General features: G+C 48.1%; 1 protein-coding gene across 1 annotated transcript in view; it reads left to right on the forward strand.

The window, feature by feature from the left end:
• Positions 1–120: 120 nt before the first annotated feature.
• Positions 121–18,703, forward strand: part of ZHX3 (zinc fingers and homeoboxes 3) — a 161,264-nt gene continuing 142,681 nt past the window's right edge. Inside the window, exon 1 of the mRNA XM_075528745.1 lies at positions 121–350. The gene's annotated coding sequence lies outside the window, so the exon portion shown is untranslated. The remainder of the gene's footprint in view (positions 351–18,703) is intronic.

Genomic DNA, 18,703 nt, shown 5'->3' on the forward strand with positions numbered 1-18,703 from the left:
TTTGCTCCCTTGCCCCTGAGCTCCGTGGGAGCAGGCCTAGGGTTGGTCGCGTTCAAGGGTCTACAAGCGCTGAGTAAAAGCGAGTCCCTTTCTTCCATTCGCAGACGTCCCGGTAGAGCCGCCACGAGCTCAATCCCCGACCGGGCCAGCAGAGGGCAGGCGGCGCCCAGCTTTTTCGCCCAGTGGCGTCCTCGATCGACCTGCCTGTGCCTGACTGGCCTCCGCCGCGGCGGGTGCCCAACAGGTGCGGGAGCCCCGCCAGCCCTGGAGTTACGGCCGAGACTCGGGATGCCGAGCGTCTTTTCTCTGCGCGTCTGTGGTTCTCGGCCCCTGGGACAAGGAGTGCACAGGTAGGATCCGTGCTAATGGTTCAAGTTCACCTGCTGAGTGTAGGTATGGCTGGGGAGCAGGGTGGAGGCTGGCTCCTGTTTGCTGTCAAGCGGGGCGGGCAATGTTGAAGAAACCAGGTTTGAGAACGTGGTGGGCAGCGAGGAATGAGAGGTGGCCGCCGTTGTTGTGTTGATCCAAGGTGACAAGACCTGGTTGGAAGTAGGACCGAATGATTTGGTGTCAGCTGACCCCAGGTGGTGTCATAGGGGTCCTGGGTGGGGGGCAGTGTCAAGACACAAAGATGGCCAGCGGCATTAAACCTGGATACGTAGATACCTTCGGTTGTATGTACACTGGGACTTCGCCACCAGGTTGAGTACTTGGCTGATAAAAGAACAGGTGGAGGTTGAAACCCGCCAAGCTGAGACACCTGGCTCCCGTGAAGACTGACAGTCTTGCAGACCTGGAGGGCAGTGGTATTCTGCCCCATTGGGTCTCTCTGAACCAGAATGGACGTCCAGCAGTGGGCATGGTTAGGTTTTATATCACAGGGAAACGCTGGGAACTTTGGGACACCAGGAATTCCTGCAGGGAGCCTGGGATGGAAGGGAGGCAAGGACAAGCTTTTGGGGCTACAAGACACCGCAGCCACTCTGTATCTTTGAGCCAGAATTTCTTATCTACAACCTGGAGAGTAATCCTGCATTGAGGGACTGTTCTTGTAAGGATTAAACAGGATGGACTAAGTCAGTGATTCAACCTTGGCATTGGAATCAACTGGGTTCTTGGATGATAGTGAGGCTGGGCAGAGCTCCCCAGGGCTTTGTAACACGCAGCCAGGCTGGGAACCTCTGTGTACGTGTTGATCAGATATTTTATTTTTTTAAAAGATTGAGCAAAAATAGCTTTCCTGGCTCCTTGTTACATGGAGGAAAGAAAGCATTGTTACAGAGAGAGTGGGTTTCCTCCAGTGCGGTTCTGGACCTTTGACCTTTCTGGGATTTGGGCATGGGGCAAGGGTGTATGGGGGGAGGACAACAACAGCTTCCTGGAGTGTAGTTTGTCCCCACAGCCATTGGAGCAGGACGAGGTGAAGGCCACCCTGCTCTCGCCCGGGTTCACATCCCCTGAGACAAGCAGCACGGGCACTTGTTGGTCCATTTCTGTGGTCGACTTGAGGCCATTTTCTCCTTTCCGCTTCTGTCTCCTCTCCAGGTGGGCCCCCACCACCCACAGCCACTTGCCTCTTGATTAACCCCAGGGCAGCTGGCAATACCTACTCTACAGATCTCATGTTTCCTGAAGTCACAGATCCAGGATTTGACTGCCTGCATCCCCCGTCCTGGGCCTGGCCCTCTCACCACTGCTTGCTCTGCTCAGCCAGGTTCGGGAGAAAGACTCTCATTCAGGCCTGCAGCTGTGGTCACTTGTCACGCAGGGGGACTAGCTGTTGGGAGCAGCTTCTCAACCCCTCTTGGTGGCCTCATTGAAGGCAGGAAGAAGGCTTCAAGAGGTGCACCTGGAAAAGGAGGCAGAGGAGACGGGCGGGCAGTGAGCAGCAGGCAGCTGTGCCTGGCAAGGCTTCCCAGACTGCACATGGCTGATAAACAGCAGGTGTGCTTAGTCGAAGGCTGGCTCGTGGAATGTGGGGGACCATTCTTTTCTGTTCCTAGAGGGTCTCTGGGAGTTGGACCCGACTAGCTGGCAGTGAGTTTTTCTTGAGCCCTGGTGGCATAGTGGGTTGGTTATGCATTGGGCTGCTAACCTCAAGATCTGCAATTCAAAACCACCAGCTTCTCCACAGAAAAACGAGGAGACTTTCTACCCATCAGGGGCAGTTCTACTCTGCCCATGAGTCGGAATGGACTCGATGGCTGTGAGGCTTTTGGAGTTTATTCTTAAAAAAAAATTATCTGACACTCAGACATAACTGAGTATTCTTTATTTTTATTCGTGGGATCTGCCAATCCCATGCCTGGCCAAGCAGCCAAGAAGAGACCAGCTCGTGAGACACGCTGCCGGCAGCGGGCCTGTCCCAAATTACAGATCGCCACATTCAGCTTCCACCTGTTGCTACTCTGCTCCAGAACTGTATGTGGCTCCCAGCAGCTCCCACAGCAGAACTTGGCCTTCCTGGCTGCCGTGCCAGCCCAGCTGACCCGCTTGGGCCCTTTCCCACCTTTGCTGCCTCCTGTTTCCTCTTGCCCGTTCCCAGTAGCAACCACTAACCCTCTGAGCTGCTTCCCGTGCAGTCACCATCCTGAGCTCTTCATGTGTGTTGTCTCCTTACTCCCTCTCAAGCCAGTATGGTAGGAACTGTACTAATTTGAGGAGTTGTGGTAGTGAAGCGTCACTATGAGTCCGAATCAATGCGATGGCGTGAGTTGTTTGGTTTGTGCTACCTCTCTGTTATCAAGAAAAAAAACAGATTCAGACAGTGGTTCTCAAAGGGTGGTCCCAGGAGATTCTGGGGCCATACCCCTGCCTTACTGAATCAAACTCTGGGCCTGGGCCCAGCAATCTGTTTTAAGCTCGTCCCTCACTGCCAGGTGATTCTGATCTCGTTTGAGACCCGCTTACCTAAGGAGGGCATGATGGCAGGGCACCAGGTCTACACCAGGCACTGGGGATGCAGCAGTGATCTTGGGAGGAGTGAGAAGGGGGTAGTCAGGTGAGTACGATGTCCTATGGCAATTGGCTGAGTTGGGGCCAGCCCTGGATTGGTGGGGATAAAAGAAAGCTGCCACACCTGAATTAGCTAGATGAAGACCAGTGGGAAGGGTGTTCCAGGTGTGCGGACTCTTGTTAGGGACCTTCCCCTGTGTACCACAGGCTGCAACACTACCGGGTCCTGCGTCATCCTCACCAGCGTTGTTAGGCTTCAGCCCGTGCTTGCAGCCACTGGGTCAGCCCATCTCCATAAGGGGCTTCCTGCTTTACCAGCCACGATGTCCAAGAACTGGTCCGAACCGGTTCTTCCAGGTAAAGTGTCCAAAGGATGTGAGACCAAGTCTTGCCATTCTCGAGTCTAAGGAGCATTCTGGCTGTACTGCCGAGACAGCCTGGTCATTCTCCGAGCAGTACAGTCCATGGGATAGTGGATATTCTCTGCCAACCCCATAATTCAAAATAATTCTTCCCCAGGCTTCTTTGTTTATTGTCCAACTTTCACCTGCATGCGAGGTGATAGAAATGACCCTGGCTTGGGTTGGGTACATCTCAGTCCTCAGTGACTTTTTCACTCTGATTTCTTCTTTTGAAATTATTTGATTGGGGGCTCATACAGCTCTTAGCACAATACATCCATCCAGTGTGTCAAGCACATTTGTATATTTGTTGTCATCATCATTTTCAAAATATTTTCTTTCTACTTGAGCCCTTGGTATCAGATCCTCATTTCCCCCTCTTCCTCTCCCAACCTCACAAACCCTTGATAATTTATAAATTGTTATTATATTCTCATGTCTTACACTGACCAATGTCTCCCTTTACCCACTTTTCTGTTTTCCGTCCCCCTGGGAGGGGGTTATATGTAGATAATTGTGATTGGTTTCCCCTTATCCCCTACCTTCCCCTTACTTTCCTGGTGTCGCTCCTCTCATTATTGGTCCTGAGGGGTTTATCTGTCCTGGACTCCCTGTGTTTCCAGTTGCTAGCTGTACCAGTGTACATGATCTGGTCTAGCCGGATTTGTAAAGTAGAATTGGGATCATGGAGGGCGGGGAGGGTGTTACTCTGATTTCTTGATGGTTGCTGTGATTGATTGTGGATCCAGGTAAAGTGAAATCTGACTGCTTCATTCTTTCCTTCATTTCTTGTGATGTTACATCTTGTGAACTTTGCTTTTTGTTACACTGAGTTATAACCCATGCGCAAGATTGTATTTCTTTAGGAAGTGATTCAAATCCTTTCTACTTTCAGCAAGCAAGACTGTGTCACCTCATGGTGCAGGCTGTTAATGAGTCTTCCTACATTCCTGGTGGCTCTGTTCCTACTCACGTAGTCCGGTTTCTCGGACTGTTTGCTCAGCCCACAAATGAGTAAGTTTAGCGAAATGATACAAACCTGACACATACCGTTCTTCATTTTGAACCATTCCGTGTCCTCTTGCTCTGTTTTAATGCCTACCTCTTGGTCTTTGCGCAACTTCTACAAGAGCACAGCCAAGTGTCCTCACGGCCTCATTCTGGGTGATGTCATCTGTAATAGGTTATGATCCACGCAGTTGCATGTCTTTGCAGTCAGCAAAACACCGCTAAACATCTTTCTGGTATGCTCTGCTTTCAGCCAGGATCCACCTGACATCGCAGTGATCTCTCATGCCACGTCCTCTTCTGAATCCAGTTTGAATTTCTGGCAGCTCTGGGTTGCTGTACTACTGAAACCATTGTTGAATTAGCTTTAGAAAAAAATTTACTTGCATGTAATATTAATGATACCATTTAATTATTTCTACATTCTGTTGGCTCACCTTTGGAAGGGGCACAGATATGGATCTTTCCCAGTCAGTTGGCCAGGTAGCTGTTTTCCAGCATTCTTGGCATAGAAGGGTGAGCACCTTCAGGACTACATCCATTTGCTGAAACATTCCCATTGCTCTCCCATCGATTCCTGGAGCCTTAGTTGTTTTTTTTTTTTTTTAACCAATACCTTCAGTGCCGTCAGCTCCTGATCACATGCTACCCCCTGAAATGTTGAACGTTGACCAATTCTTTTGGGGTCAGTGGTGCTGTCTGTGTATTCCTTCCCATTTATTTTGATGCTTCTTAGGTGATTCAATATGTTGCCTACAGAATCGTTCAATATTGCACTCAACCGAAACTCAAACTCCTTGCCATCGAGTAGAAACCTACTCATAGGAACCCAATAGGACGGGGTGGAACTGCCCCCTGTGAGTTTCCCAGACTGTAACTGTTTGTGGCAGAAGAAAGTCCATCTTTCTCCTAATTGAAACCAAAGGTTTGTCTGTTTTTAATAGGAAAGTCCTATTTTATTTTATTTTACTAAATCATTTTATTGGGGACTCTTACAGCTCTTATCACAATCCATACATAGGTCCCTTGTGTCAAGCACATTTGTACATATGTTGCTGTCATCATTTTCAAAACATTTTCTTTCTACTTGAGCCTTTGATAACAGCTCGTCTGCCCCCTCCCTCCCCTCCCTCCCTCCCTCCCTCCCTCATGAACCCTTGATAATTTATACCCCCCCCCCACCAGTCTTAGACCGATCGCTGTCTTCCTTCACCCACTTTTCTGTTGTTCATCCCCCTGGGAGGGGGTTATATATAAATCATTGTGATCAGTTCCCCCTTTCTCCCCCCACCTTCCCCTGACCCTCCTGGTATCGGTACTATCATTATTGGTCCCAAGGGGTTTATCTGCCTTGGATTCCCTGTGTTATGAGCTCTCTCTGATCTGTAGCAGTGCACATGCTCTGGTCTAGTCAGATTTGTAAGGTAGAATTGAGGTCATGCTAGTCGGGGGGGTTTCCCCCTTTAATTCTTTCAGTTTGAGACCAACAGTTTCAAGGAACTTCCCAGTCCCAGTTGCCCATCCCAGAAAGAAGGGCCAAACCCTTTTGAATTATCTTTGTAAATTCTAGCTTGCGAAGAAATACTGAAAGCTCACTATTAACCACTTTACGAAGTTGAGCACTCTGTGTGACCCAAAATCCCTCCGTGTGTCTGGCCACTTCTAGGGCTTGCCACTCAGCAAAGGGGTCTCCTGTTTGTCCTCTCTTGCTCCAGTAAGCTGTTCGCTCCCCACCTGCTGTCTGTCACCATGTCTCACTGTGCTTTGCAGCTCAGGGCTCGGCTCTTTAAAAAAATATTTTTACTAGCATAATTCACATTTCATACAGTCCAATAGTTCAATTATATTGAAAAGAGTTGTGAAATTATCACCACAATCAATTTTAGGTCATTTATTCTTCCTTGTTGTGAGCTCATTTCCCGCCAACTTCCCTTGCCATGTGCCTATTACTGTCTCTCTAGATGTGCCTATCTGAGAATCCCTTACAGAAAAATACACAACATGAAAAAACTCCCTAACAACAACAGAGTAAAACTGAGAGAAAACCTCGCTTGCAAAGAAAGCTGGAAATATTTTTAAAAAACAACAAAACTGGAACAAATAGACATTAGATCAAGAGAGAGCAAGTGCCAACGTGTCACATTTTCATCCAACTCCAACTGCGGTGCTCCACCCTACTCTTAAATACACGTCTAAAGCTTTCGGTTCAGAAGATCGTTTCACACTGGTTGTGATGGTTACACTGTGTCAGCTCAGCTGGGCCGTTATTCTCAGTGGTTTGGCAGTTGTGATGTATTCGTCCCCAGAATGAGGTCTGCCACAATGTAATACCACTTCCATGGTGAGATTGAAAGGGAGCTTCCCTGGGGATGTGGTATGCTTCTGATATAGATGGACATTCTGACAAAGCTTTTTTTTTCTTCCATCAATCTGGGTCCTTTATATGACTCATTATCTGATCCCCAGTGAGCTAATGGCTAGGTATATTGCTTGCTGACTCTGGGAAGAATTGGTCTCTGCAGTCTATGAGTCCACGACCTGCCAGCTATCCGCGCACCCTTGGATTCCTCAGTCACTGCAGCTAGTAGCTTGCTGTCTGACCTGCTGGCCTAGGGATTATCAGTTCCTGCAGCTTGTAAATCAGGAGAAAGATGCCTCCAACCTGACAACTGACTTCACAGCTCTGGAACTTGCTGGCCTCTACAATCTCATGAGCAAATTTTCTATACACATATATGCATACACTTCAATGGTTTTGGTCCTTTATAGAACCATGTCCAAGACACTGAATGTTGGTAGATTGATGGTATGTATCTAGGAGAGAAACAGGTAGTTTGAGTAGGAATGAAGAGTGAAGATGTGGATGCTGGAGAAAGAGTGAGTGCAGGGAAACATGCCATTTGGCCTTGAAAATGGTCCCCAAACCACAAGTACTGGAGACCCATCAGTATGTACTGAGCCAGGGCATGGATAGGAAGACTTAACATTGTGAAAATGTCAGTGGTAGCCAAAGTGCTTTATAGATATGATGTACTCCTGATCCAAATTCTATCACTGTTCTTCAAAGAGATGGAAAAACAAATCAGCAACTTGTATGGAAAGCACAGAAAGCCTGGATAAACAAAGCACTACTGAAGAAGGAGGAGGAGGGGGAGGAAAAGTGAGGAGCTGATACCAAGAGCTCAAGTAGAAAGCAAATGTTTTGAGACTGATAATGGCAACAAATGTACAAGTGTGCTTGACACAATGGACGTGTGGATTGCGATAAGAATTGTATGAGCCCCCAATAGAATGATTTAAAAAGAAGAACAAAAACAAAGTAGGAAGCTTTACATTTCCCAACCCCCAAACCGACAATACAGCCATGAAAGTCAAAGTAGCCCATTACTGGTACAGCAACAGGCACACAGACCAATCCATCCACGTACAGACTGCTGGTCTTTGGAAAAGGGCTGCGATCCATTAAATGGGGAAGAAGCCACCTCTTTAACAAATGGTGCCGACAAAAGCTGATATCCATTTGCAGAAGAAGAAAACAGGATATTTATCTCACTTATACAAAAACAAAACAAAAACCCAAGGTGCTCGAGAAGGACACAGTGGGAGGGCTTGTTCTACCTGACTGTAGCATTTATACAGCCACAGTGGTCAAAACAGTGTGGTTTTGGTACGACAGGTACTAGGACCAATGGAAAAGAACAGAAAATCCAGAATTAAAAACATCAGCGTACAGACCATTGATCTTCTTTCTATAAAGGCTCCAAAAATATCAAGTGGGAAGCAGATGCCCTCTTCAACAAGTGGTGCTGGAAAAAATGGATATCTACCTGCAGAAAAATGAAGCAAGACCCTCGCCTCACTCCATGCTCAAGAATAAAGTCAAGGTGGATCACAGCACACCAGCCTTTGTGATCATGAGGTATCGACAGGATCCGGTATTGGGTATCAAAAGATTCAAAACAAACATACTGATGCGAAAGGGGGAGGGGCTTGGAATGGAGACCCAAAGCCCATCTGCAGACAATTGGACATCCTCTCACAGAAGGGTCACAAGGAAGGGACAATTCCGCCAGGGTGCAGTCTAGCACCAAGGAAACACACATCATTCCTCTAGTTCTTGAATGCTCCCCCCTCCCCACTACCATGACCCAGTTCTACCTTACAAATCCGGCTAGACTGGAACACATTGTACACTGGTACAGATAAGAACTCCCAACACATGGAATCTAGGACAGATAAATCCCTCAGGAACAGTAGTGGGGGTAGCAATATCATGGAGGTAGGGGGAAGGTGGGGGAGGGGAAGAGAAAAGGGGAACCCATCACAAGGTTGGATATATAGCCCCCTAGGGAAACGAATAACAGAAAAATTGGTGAAGGGAGACAACGAACAGTACAAGATACAAAATAACAGTAATATATCATTGAGGAAGGATCCACAAGGGAGGGGGGAAATGAGCTGATATCCAGGGCTCAAGTAGAAAGAAAATGTTTGGGGGAAAACAAAAGTTAAACTGAACAAAACTGAAAAAAATTTTGATTTGGAAATGTTGATGGCAACTTATGTACAAGTGTGCTTAATACAATTGAATGTTGGATTGTCATAAGATTTGTAAGAGCCCACCCCTAATAAAATGATTAATAATAATAAAATCAGATGGCGCAAAAGGCTGTGGATAACAGTGAAAACCCAAAACCCATTTACAGGTTTCCCCATGTGGATTAGGCCTCAGGCCAATCCCCTCAGGCGGGACTAGCGACGTTATCAGAGAACATGGGAGGGTGGAGGATTGCAATGTAGTTAGGTAAATGGGACACCTTGTCATTGGCCTCCCTGTGGATCAGTAGACAGTTGTTCCAGTTAATATTGTCTAGTTTGTTTTCAACTGATGTTTGCTCTGTCTCATTGTGTCATTGCTGTCTGGCTGTTTGCGTTTTGTTTTGATTTTGTATGTGTTTCTGTATGTAGGACAGGCCCCCAAATTAGATTGTTTCAAAGGAACATGGTGAGGGAGGTTGGCAGGAACTAGGAAGTTAACAACGTGTCCGAGGAAGAAGGAAGAAATTTCCTGGAAATGATTGTGGAGATGGTTGCTCAACTTTCGTGAATGTGATGGAACTATTGAAATTTATGATATGTGAATTGTATGTCAGTGAAACTGTTAAAAATAATTTTAAAAAGAATTAAAAAACCCAAGATGGATCAAAGATCTAAATATAAAACCATAAAGATCATCAAAGAAAATTTTTTTTTAAGATTATAAAAAAATGGGCAAATTTAGGAACACTAATTTATGGCATCAATGCAGTATCGAACACGACCAAAAATGCACAAATAGCGGATGAACTAGACACCTTGGGCTTCCTAAAAACCAAACACTTGTGTCTATTAAATGGCTTTTCCGAAAGAGTAAAAGGAGACCCTACAGACTGGGGACATTTTTTGGTAATGATATGTCTGATGGGATTAATCTCTAAAATTAATAGAAATCTTCACCTCAGTGACAAAAATACAATTCATATTTTTTAGGCGGGCAGAGGACATGACTAGACACTCCACAAAGAAAATTTTCAGTTGACGACAAACCATGAAGAAATGCTGAATTATTAGCCATTCCGAACACCAACACCCTGCCATTGAATTGATATCAACTCATGGAGACCCTGAAGGGCAGAGTAGAACTTCCCCTGTGTGTTTCTGAGTCTGTCAATCTTTTTTTTTTTTTGGCGTCCCTGGGTGGGCTGTCAATCTTTTAAAATTAATTTAGTTTTAAAAAATCATTTTATTGGGGGCTCGTGCAATTCTTATCACAATCCGTCCGTCCGTCCATCCATCCATCCATCCATCCATCCATCCATCCATCCATCCATCCATCCATCCATCGTATCAAGCCCTTAATATCAGCTGCTCATTTTCCCCTCCCTCCCTTCTCCCTCATCAACCCTTGATAATTCATAAATTATTATTTTGTCATATCGTACACTGTCCAACATCTCCTCTCGCCCCTTTCTCTGTTGTCCATCCCCCAGGGAGGAGGTTATACGTAGATTCTTGTAATCGGTTCCCCCGCTGGCAGTTTTAAAAGGGGAAGAGGTCCCAAGTGATTGGCGAGAGAGGTTAAGAATGAAGCTAGATTCTGCAGAAAGGGTTTACAAAGTTTTAACTGATTGTTTTGCTTTCTCTTTTCAATTTTGGTTATTAATTAACACAACAAATACTTTACCACTTTCAGCATTCTCCCCTGATCATTCCCCGTTCTCTGGTTCCAAAGTGTCTGCCCTTCCCTTCCTCCCACCTGATGGCTTCTAAAAAAACTTGCTTGTCCTAGATATTTCAGATAAGTAGAATGAAAACTATAAATCGCTTTGTGAAAAGTTCATGGAACAGTATGTTTTGAAGGTTCATTCATGTCGGTTGTGGTCTCTATCAAGACTTCTTCCCTCTTTTTAAAAAATCATTTTATTAGGGGCTCATACAACTCTTATCACAATCCATACATACATCAATCGTATAAAACACATGTGTACATTCGTTGCCCTCATCATCCTCAAAGCATTTGCTCTCCACTTAAGCCCCTGGCATCAGCTCCTCATTTTTCCCGACTGTCAGTCTTTACCAGAGTGGAAAGCCTTGTCTGTCTTCTATGGAGTGACGGGTGGTTGTGAACCGTAGAAGAGATCGGTCTTGCTGACATGTCCAAGTGTAAATCGCCATGTTGAGGAGGCCCATGTGGCAAAGCTTTTAACTAGGCGTTAGGCTCTGTCCGGTCAGTTCCAACTCAGCAACGCCACACATCAGGAGACTTGGTCGTGTGCCACCATGTGGGGTAAGTATATTTGAGCCCGGTGCAGCCCCTGTGTCAGCCCAACTTACTAAAAGTCTCTCTCTCCCTCTCTCGATCACTGGCCTTCTAGTTTATCAAGCACGGACTGGTGCCCCCTGATAACTCATCCTAGTTCCTGAGACGAAGCCTCACCATCCCCGTTTCTAAGGAGCACACGGGCCGCTCTTTTTCCCCCAAGCAGATTTGTTCTTGTTTAAATTGGACTAGGCTAACACCCGCCCCCCCCCTGCCCCCCCCCCCCCGCCCCCCTTTCTGGACTCTGAGCATCACGTGCTTTTTCCTTGTCAGTGCGTGCCGCTTGGCGTGCGTGCTCCACGTAGTCGGCGCTGCATTGTCACGTGGGTACTCTGCTCAGTGCTGTATGCCCGGTGCTCCGGGTTTGCACTGCATCTGTGTGTAAGGGACGCTGGGATCCTGCAAAGTGCAAACCATGGTTATAGCCGAGGAAAAGGAGCCAGTTAGCGATACACGTTTTTAAAAAAGCACGTTTTTCTACATGTATTTAGCAAAACGTTGGCGATGCATGCCACCCTCAGCACGGTGGAAGGCGACGGGATTTGGCAGCAGGATGTGCATTGCCTGGTGGCAGGCTGCACTGGCTTCCACAGCGGTCTTTGGCAGACAGCGGTGACTCTCTTCACAAAGAAAGCCGAGTTTGGAACGGGCTCTTCCACAGGCGGTCTGAGCCGATGCAGTGAAGCTGGAATAGACCCCAACTTGGAAAATGTGGGTGTATGAGAATGAGATCGGGAATGGGGGAAAGTGGGGGTCACTGTCCTGCTGGGAACGGACCCCCCTCCCAGGCAGCAAGGGCAACCGGTGCAAGGCAGAGCAGCCAGATCCCGTGACTGGAAGATTCCGAAACCATGCAGCCCTACCTGAGCAGCGGGAGGAGCCCTGGTGGCGGCGTGGTTTCTTCCGAATTGGGCTGCTAATCACAAGGTCAGCAGTTCCAAACCAGGAGGTACCCGGTGGGAGAAACACGGACTTTCTCCTCCCATAACAGTCTCAGAGACCCACAGGGCCAGTTCTCCCCTGTCCTGTAGGCTCACCGTGAGTTGGCATCGACTCGGATGGCAATGAGTTCGGGTTTTGGGAGAGCAGTGGGAATGTGTCGCTCTCCACGGTCCTGGCATGAACCCAATCTCCCGTGTTGGGTTTCCATCCTCTTCCCAGTCACCTTGTCACCCCTTCCTGGGCTTTTCTGGTCACTTTCTCCATCCGGATGCGTCCACATTGTACAATTTCAAGCATTCTCATTTCACAATCTCCACCATGACCCAGCTGGTTCTAACTGGTCCAAAACCCTGAAAAATGCTCCTGAGCCCCTTCAGTGGTCCTCAGTGAAGACCTGCTGTGCTACCCCCTGCCCTGTTGCCATCCTTGCCTCTCTGTTGTCCGAACCACTCCTCTGGGGACACCTTCCGGGAGTCCAGCTGCCCTCCGGCAGCTCGCTCACCAACTGATCGAACAGTGCAGCTACTGGGAGATGTTCAGGTGCCCTCTGAACTCTACTCCTGTCTTAATGTCAGAGGTCAAGGCCATCTGGCAGTGGGATGCTTTTGAAACCAAAGTCAGTTGCTGTTCAGTCTTTTTTTAAAAATCATTTTTATTAGGGGCCCGTACAACTCTTATCACAGTCTATACATACATCAACTGTGTAAAGCACATCTGTAGATTCTTTGCCCTCATCATTTTCAAAGCATTTGCTCTCCACTTAAGCCCTTTACATCAGGTCCTCTTTTTTTCCCCTCCCTCCCCACTCTCCCCTCGCTCATGAGTCCTTGATAATTTATAAATCATTATTTTGTAATATCTTGCCCTGTCCAACATCTCCCTTCACCCCTTTTTCTCTTGTCTACGCCCAGGGAGGAGGTCACTCGTAGATCCTTGTCAGTCTTTTTTTTTTAAAGCCTCCCAGTGTCCCAGTCTCATCCTCTCATCCCTCACCGCTCCCCCTAGACCCTCTCTCCCACTGGCCCTCCACTCCCTCGCTCAGACCCTCCCACAGACTGCGTTCCTGCCGGTGGACTGGCTGATCTTCTCACTGTCTACTCAGATGTCTCCTATCCCAGAGACTCCCCCCCTAGCCCCACTGTTCTCTGTAGCAATGACTGCCTTCTAGCATGTGCTGTCATCGACTCCTTGATAAATGTGGGCGCTGGAAGGACAAGGCATTGGTCTCTTTCCACTGATCCATCCGACATGAGTGCCTGGCATGCCTACTGCCGTTGAGTTAGGCCCGACTGAGGACAGAACTAAACTGCCTGGTCCCGTGCCGCCGTCAAAAACCACTGCTCCGTGTCGGCGCCAGCCCAGTGGGGATCTTCTGTATTAAGCATGATGTCCTCGCTCCAGAAACGGGTCCCTCACGATGACACATCCAAGCACATGAGACAACGCTTAACCACCGTCCCGTCCGAGGGGCCTTCTTGCTGTACACTTGCAAGAAAGATGTATTCCTTATGGTGGTCCTTGGCATAGTCCGCACTCTTTGCCCACACCAAGGGGGCTCACTGCCGCGCGGCACAGGAGTGCGCCAGCGTCCACCTCCTTGGGGTGACTTCCAGCTTGAAGTCCATGTCCCTTGCTTCTAGCTTGTCTGTCCCCACTCTGTTTCCATGGTGCTTCCGGATGCTGTCTGGCCCCAGGTACCCTGGCCGATCTGGTAATCTGCCTGACTTAGTAGGACTTTGTGAGGGACGCCAGTATCCCGACCTCCCTGTGATCTAGCCAATTCTTCAGCATGTCTAAAATACTCAATCTCAGCCCCTCTCCTCCCCTTCCTCCAGAGGCAAAAGGGTTAAAGAAAGAGCCAGGGCCTGTGGCCACCGGAGAAGGGAGCCAGTGAAGGAGTGAGGGTGGAGAGAGAAGATGTCCTTCGATTTTAACGGGATTCCCCCCACCCCCCTTGGCCTTCCTAGTGGCTCAGAGGAGCAGCCGGAGGCGGCTAGAGGCAGGTACCCGGGCTGGAGGGGTGCCAAGCGGCGGAAGCAGTCACGTTGAGTCATGGGGCGCACAGCCCTGCGCTGCTCCTTCGACTCTGGTGTGTGGGGTGTTTTTGTTTTTTACTCCCCAGCTGTCTGTGTAATGACTTCCTTCCCGCGGCCTAGTTCGCAGCTGAGGTGTCCCTGAGCGACCAGCTGAGTCACCGCATTCCTCGTAGCTTAAAACACTGGCTCCAGCCCTCCTCAGGACCAGTCCTTCAAGTAGGGGGGCCGTGGGAGGCTTCCCAGGAGTTCCAAGGGAAGAGTGTTCCCCCGCGCCCCCTTAACCTGCATCGCACCCCAGCATAGGTTTTGTTGTTTGTTTTAAGGAAGAACTTCCATCTGGCAAGTCAGGAAATGGCCGTGGGCCGTGGCACAGCCAGAAGAAATGTTAGTCAGCGACCATGAAGTTGGTTCCAAGGGAAGGGGGCCGGGTCAAGGAAAGGGGCAGGCATGAGAGGAACTGATCAGACAGGCGCCCCCAGCATCTTGTAGCTGAAGGGTCAGGATCCAAGGTTAAGGCCACTTGAGAGCTAGCTCCCAGGCCTCTTGGTGGGAAGGTGACCTGGCTCAGCCCTTTTCCAAAGTGAGCTGATAAATCAATAAAAATGAGCCATTGCTGCCAAGGGCATTCCAGTTCATGGGAACACCCCTATCTACCCCCACCCCGTGTTAGAGTGGAAACGCTCCCTAGGCCTTTGTTGCCTAGCATATTTACTTCCTCCAAGGCACTGACAGGCTTTGAACTACCAACCTCAAGGTTAGCAGTCAGTTCCCAACTGCCTTGCCCACCCAAAAACCTAAAGTAAGCTGGTAGTTCTTGTACAGTCAAGGAGCCCTGGTGATCTAGTGGTTACACATAGGGGTGCAATCCACGGAGTGTGCAGTTCGAAACCCCCAGTAGCTCCTCAGGAGAAAGACTGGGCTTTCTACTCCTGTAAACAGTTACAGACAGCCTCGAAAACCCATAGGGGTAGCCGCTAATAAGTCCACGTTGATGCGATGGCAGGGAATTGGAGAGATTGAGTCTTACTACAATTAAGTTGTTAATACAGTTGATGGGGCATGTGGGATATTTTGAAGAAAGTTTTCTCTGATTCATAAAAAGCCAACACCAAAGAGCCACGGCTGTGGAGTCTATTCGGACTCACAGAGACCCTGTCGGCTGGAGTAGAACTGTCTCACGGGATCCAAGACTGTGACCGTCACAGAAGCAGGTGGCCTCATCTTCCTCCCGTGGAGCAGCTAGTGGCTTCAAACCACCGACCTGTCAGTGAATAGCCAAGTACTTAGCCACCCTTAGAAGAGGAGGCTAATTCTAGCCATGCATAATACAGGCTTCATAGCAGAGGGAACTGCTGCCGGAAGTCAAGGCTGGGGGGGTGGGGGAGTGGGGAAAGTGGTGGGTGTATTCTTTGGAATCCTGCGCAGTAATGAGAGGCAGCCAAGTAGGAGTGAACACGGCAGCCCGGGTGGAACCTACTGCTGTTAACTGGGGAAACCACGCCGGGTTTGCTGGGCACTCTCGTCCCACTTTCATTACACTGTAGCCGATGTTGAGAAGACAGCACATCTTATAAAGTATTTGATTTGAGTTTTGACATGTTGATACCATGACGTTATCACTATCAGATAACACATGCATCAGCTCCCCAATTTTTCTCGTGCACTATTGCATTGCAACCCTCTTCCACCCCATTGGTAGGTAACCCCTGAACATGAACTTTTTCTAGAACCTCACAACGTCCTATGGTCTGTATTCGCTTGCTTGTTTTTTCTTGTCTGGCTTCTGTCCGTCAAAGAAGTGCTCACGGCACAGTGGCGAAGCGCTTTTCTACGAACCACCAAGCTGGCTGTTTGGACCCACCGATCACCCAATTGGAGAGAGATGTAGCCATCTGCTTTCGTAAAGTGTTCGGCCTTGGGAAGCTGGCGGGGAAGTTCTGCTCTGATCAGAGGCTCGCTACGAGGCCAGTGGACTTGACAGTAGTTGGTTGGGTTGGGGGTTGACCTTTCATTCAGCATTCCAAGTGTGTGTGCCGATAGCTGATATCTTCTCTATTTGGGGGACGTATTCCTTTGAGTGGCTCTGCCATCCCTTGCCTGTCCACGCAGGAGGATCCCGTTCCCGAGGACTTGAGATGTTCTGGGCTTTGTGCCTTACAAGTTAAGCTACTCCAAACAGTTGTCCGCAAGTCTTGCTGGAGGCACATGCTTTGATTTCTCTGGGATCAGCCCCTAGGGGGCGGGACGACGGGGCAACATTTTAAGAGACTGTTCAAGAAACTGCCGAACAGTTTTCCAAAGTGACTGGAGCGCTTGCTAGTTCCACCAGCGTTGTGTGAGGGTTCCAGTTGGGTAGCATATTTTTTTAAAATGTAAGCTATGTTGAATCATTTATTTATTTTAATTTATTATTAATTGGGAGTTATTACATCTGTCATTCCAATCACGTCGAGCAGGATTGTACAATTGCTGCCACATCAGTTTCCAAACATTCTTTTTCATCCTGGGCTTCTTGACCTCATCTCTTTCACCACCCCTAAACCCCCAAAAGAAAAGACAGCCCTTGTCCTACTCGCTGACCCTATAGGTTGAACAATCCTGGATTTCATATGCGGAAAGATAGAAGACATATACCACCACTTCAGGAGGGTGACCCCAGCGACATAACACCTCTGAGAAAAAACCCTAATATAAACAAACAGAAATACAGGAAATGTTGAAAACCAGATTGTGTCCCGTGTGCATCAGAGGAGGGGGTAGCCGACAAGGTTTCAACCGTTCGAGTCAGGCTCATCCCTGTGATCGCTTCTCCTCACCTCTCCAGTGCCCTCTGCTTAGAAACCATGTTCCTCTCATCCCTCAGTGACGGATAGACGGAGACCGCCAGAGGCTCATTTCCTATGTTGTTGCCAATTGAGTCATTTAATGTACACTCTTCGATTTGCATTATTGGGGAGCTTATGGGACATGGGAGTGAGGCTTTGTATGAACGGCCCATGTAACATCTTAGTTTTTGGTTGTTTGTTTTTAAGATCACTTTATTGGGGGCTCTTATAGCTCTGATAAGTAACATCTTAGGCCTAACAACTCCTCATCCAAAGTTATTTTAAAAAGACGGGTGTTCATATCTTGTGAGAGTCAGAAATAGATTTCAAGGTACTCTTTCTTTAAAAGTGGGGGTGGGGTGGAGAGGAGAGGGGGAGGGTTCTGGAAGGGACTGTCAATGGCCCCGCCTTGGACCAGACTTAAGATGTGGGCAGGCCATGAGTGACGTGGGAACACTGGGACTCTTTGGCCCTACAGGATGGCTGGTTCATCAATTCAGCTCTCACTTCAATCACTGGCTTTTCAACCGGTCAGCCGGCCTGCTCACTCCGTGAGGGTAAAGGAGGCTATCCGAGGAGAGGCCCGTCTCCTCACAGAAGAGTCACCAGCGCCTCCATAAAGAAGGGTTTGGGGACAGCCCAAGCACCAGGGCTGCCAGCATTCAGCAGTTGCAGCTAACTTCCCTCACCACCTCCAGAACTGGCACCAGGTAAGCGGAAGGAGAGAGCAGGTGCCACAGGCTCCTAAGGGTCAGCAGAGCCATTCAAGCAGAACCCAGGTAAACAGGGACCAGCGTCTCAGAGACTCCACACAGTGTGCTTGGGACCATGACAGCCAAGAAGTTACCCGAAATGATTAGGAAGGAGGCCAGAATAACCAAAGGGGAATTTTATCATGGAAACCTGGAAACAAATACATATAACAAAGACCCAATGGACCCATTATATCTGCATGTGAACAAGAAAGAAAATAGGCAAGTGGAATGAGCAATTGGCAGGACAAGGAATAGAAATGGCTCAGAAATGTGTGAGACCATGCTCAGCCTCACTCAGAGAAATGGGATTTAAATGTTCTTTTTCTTTACCTGTTACATTAGTGGGCTTAACAGTACATAGTGTAAGTGACAGCATGGACTCTCCTGTGTCGTTGGTGAGGTTATAAATTGTGGAGAGCAATTAACACTCTCCGTTAATCCTTTCAATATTAATATCTCCTTAACCCAACACATCCACTTTTAGGGATTTCTCAAGGGGCTGGAAATGCTGTCTGATAGGCATTGGGCTGCCAACTGCAAGGTCATCAGCTCAAATCCACCAGCCGCTCCACAGAAGAACAAGGAGCATGAGGCTGTATGCTCCAATCAATATCTGCAGCCCAGGAAGCCCCATATAGGGTCTCTATGAGCCAGAATCAACTCAGTGACAGTGGGACACTACTGATTTTTTGAATGATATTTCATTCTCTTTTTACAACTTTTTATTATGAATCAGGTGAAGGTTTACAGAGCAGATTAGTAATCCATTCAATACTTCATACACCTGTTGTTTCATTTCATTGATTGCAGTCTCCACAGTGTAACATCACTTTCTCCCATTTGCTCCCTGTTTTCTGTTTCTATCCCTCCTCCTCTTCTAGCCCTTTGAACTTATCCTTGGATACATGTTGTGCTTTTGACC

This window comes from Tenrec ecaudatus, chromosome 12 (genome assembly GCF_050624435.1).
Source record: "Tenrec ecaudatus isolate mTenEca1 chromosome 12, mTenEca1.hap1, whole genome shotgun sequence".
In the NCBI taxonomy this organism is placed as follows: domain Eukaryota; kingdom Metazoa; phylum Chordata; class Mammalia; order Afrosoricida; family Tenrecidae; genus Tenrec; species Tenrec ecaudatus.